Consider the following 3,171-nt stretch of genomic DNA (forward strand, 5'->3'; position numbering starts at 1 on the left):
TTTTTATCCATATTTTCAGAGCTTGATTGCATAATGAACTGATGTGTTTTGTTGTTGATGGGGCTGCTTGAGCCCAAACTGTCAGACAGAATGAGATATGGGAGAGAATCAGAGTGTGCATGAACAGTAGGGCTGCCTGGTTAGCAATATGATTTCTGATTAATTTGAAGCAGTTCTGATTTTTTTAAGACTGTATGTAAAATCTTCTTTATGTGGAGATTAAATTTAAGTTGAGGGTCTAAGACACCAAGGTACTTGAATTCTGGCACTAAACTGATTTCTTGGTTTTGTACATTAACTTTAAAATATTGTTGGTTTAATTTCCTGACTGAGAAACATTTTGAACAAGCCACTCTTGGACATTAACCACACATGAAGACAGGATGTCTGCAGCCTGTGCTGGTGTCTTGGTGGTCATATATACAACTGCATCATCTGCATAGAGTTGACATGTTGCAGTGAAGCAGTTTAACGGCAGGTCATTAATGAAAAGGCTGAACAGTAAGGGACCGAGAATGGACCCTTGTGGGATGCCCATGCGGGTATTTAAAACCGTTGATGTGTTCTAGTGAAGTTTGACACATTGTTCTCTGTTCTGCAAATATGATGTAAACCAATCTATCGTCTCAGAGGAACAAACAAAAGAAATCCATTTGGATGGAAGCAAAGTATGATTGACAGTATCAGAGGCCTTTTTGAGGTCAAGAAAAACAGCTCCCACAACATTACCCCCATCCAGGCTCTGTTTACTATCTTCAATGAGTAGCCTGGTCTGAAACCAAACTGGTGTGGATGAAGAAATTGACTGTCCTGAAGATAGTCTATGAGTTGTGTAGTGTACTCTGTATGGGCAAAGACAAAGTGAGTAACACAAAAGACACACACTGTGACACTCGACTGCATTTATACTGACTGATTCGATATGATTTCTGTCATTCATAAAATAAGAAGACTCATGATTATAAGAAATGAAATCTTTACAATAATGTATGAAAACAAAATGTTATATTTCATGCTATAATTACCTGCGTTTAGCCTGTGCAGCAGAGTGCTTTTTCCTTGTAAAAGGCAGATTATCCTGGAAATTTCAGAGAAGAAACGTTTAGTTTTCCACATTCAACAACTTGTTGTGGTGTCCTCTGAAGTGATGAGAGACACGATCAGAAAGCTGCAGCTTCTGAAGATTGCTGCTGTATCCTCACTGACATCATTAAAATACAGTTAAGTTGTGTCCAACTTTAAAAAAAAAAGTTGTACAGTCATAAATAATCCCAGATCAACTTGTCCACGCTCACCTTCAGTGGTTCTGTCTCGAGCTCTGTATTTACTTTGTGTGGATCCAGTGGGAGGTCAGAGTCCAATGATGGAGTCGCTATCAAAGAAAAGGACCTTTTTAAAAGGGAAATTATAAATAGTAATAGGAACAATTGATTGATAATCATAGAAAAGAAGCAAATAGAAGCATAAAAGTTAAATATTCCTGTAAAGTACTGTTGTCGAAAAGTGAACTTAAGTGCAGTAATTAGGTGAATGCAATAAATCATTTCCGGGGTTTATTAGAGCATGAAGGTGAACTCACCTANAAAACAAGGACAGAGCGGTGATCATGTCAACGAATATAAGGTATAAATAATAATTAGACACTGACAAATGTTTCTGGATGAACTGCTCACCTTCAACTGCTCCTGTGGCTTGTGCTCAGACCAGTCACGCTGTGTTTGTGTTTTGTTTGGATCCAGAGTGAGATCAGAGCCCTCTGATGAAGCATCTATGAAAGAAAAGGGCCTTTTTAAAAGGACATTCCAAATGATGGGTATGAAGGACTGACAGCAGTAGAAAGGCAGTAAAAAGCAGCATAAAACTGAAATCCTCCTGTAAATCACTGTTGTCTATTATTTATTCATTTATTTGATCAGGGACCATGCATTTAACATAAAAACATATGATATATTGCATATAGAGTGTATAGCATAAAGCTAATTTTCAACTCTCGTCCCTGGTTGGGCTTTTCAATAAAAATAGACAAAGGACCAACAACACCAATAAAAACAGCACAGACAACATTAGAAATGTATAACCCCCAACTGTAACCAACTGTTTTTCATCCATATTTTCAGAGCTTGATTGCATAATGAACTGATATGTTTTGTTGTTGATGGGGCTGCTTGAGCCCAAACTGACAGACAGAATGAGATATGGAAGGAGATCAGAGTGTGCATGAACAGTTGGGCTGCCTGGTTAAGAATATGATTTCTGATTAATTTGAAGCAGTTCAGATGTTTTTTAACTGTATTTGAAATCCTTTTTATGTGGAGATTAAATTCAAGTTGAGGGTCTAAGACTACCCCAAGCTACTTCAATTCTGGCACTAAACTGATTTCTTGGTTTTGTATATTAACTTTAAAATATTGTTGGTTTGATTTCCTGACTGAGAAACATTTTGAACAAGCCACTATTAACCATACATGAAGACAGGATGTCTGCAGCCTGTGCTGGTGTCTTGGTGGTCGTATATACAACTGCATCATCTGCATAGAGTTGACATGTTGCAGTGGAGCAGTTTTACTTGTCCACGCTCACCTTCAGTTGTTCTGTCTCAAACTCTGTATTTACTTTGTGTGGATCCAGTGTGAGGTCAGAGTCAAACGATTGAGTCGTTATGAAAGAAAAGGACCTTTTTAAAAGGGAAATTATAAATAATAGTAGGAACAATTGATTGATAATCATAGAAAAGAAGCAAATAGAAGCATAAAATTTAAATATTCCTGTAAAGTACTGTTGTCTAAAAGTGAACTTAAGTGCAAGGTACACACACCAATAGACATGATTGGGACAACCTCTGGAAGACTATAGAGGCAAATGCAAAGGTGGTTAACATAAGACACACACATTGTAACACTCAAATGTATGTATACTGATCAATTCTACATGATTTGTCTGATTCATGAAATAAAAAGAAATGATGACTTATAAAGAAGTCTTTTAAACAATTAAAGCATGAAAATACAATGTTATATTTTGTGGTATGATTACCCGCGTAAATACAGTGAAGCAAAGTCTTCCTCAGGTGACCGATCTGATGGAGTGGAGCACATACAAAGTGAAACACTCAGCTGGCAGCCATTGAAACAGAAGCTAAATTAACCCATTGCAACCCAACTGAATCAAATT

The 3,171-nt window shown here is 37.1% G+C and overlaps 1 protein-coding gene across 1 annotated transcript in view; it reads right to left on the bottom strand.

The window, feature by feature from the left end:
- Nucleotides 1-3,171, bottom strand: part of LOC103359575 (uncharacterized) — an 18,771-nt gene that overhangs the window by 7,729 nt on the left and 7,871 nt on the right. Inside the window, exon 2 of the mRNA XM_008284971.1 lies at nt 1,674-1,768. The gene's annotated coding sequence lies outside the window, so the exon portion shown is untranslated. The remainder of the gene's footprint in view (nt 1-1,673; nt 1,769-3,171) is intronic.

The sequence above is a fragment of the Stegastes partitus genome, unplaced genomic scaffold (assembly GCF_000690725.1).
Source record: "Stegastes partitus isolate 25-593 unplaced genomic scaffold, Stegastes_partitus-1.0.2 Scaffold382, whole genome shotgun sequence".
In the NCBI taxonomy this organism is placed as follows: Eukaryota; Metazoa; Chordata; class Actinopteri; family Pomacentridae; genus Stegastes; species Stegastes partitus.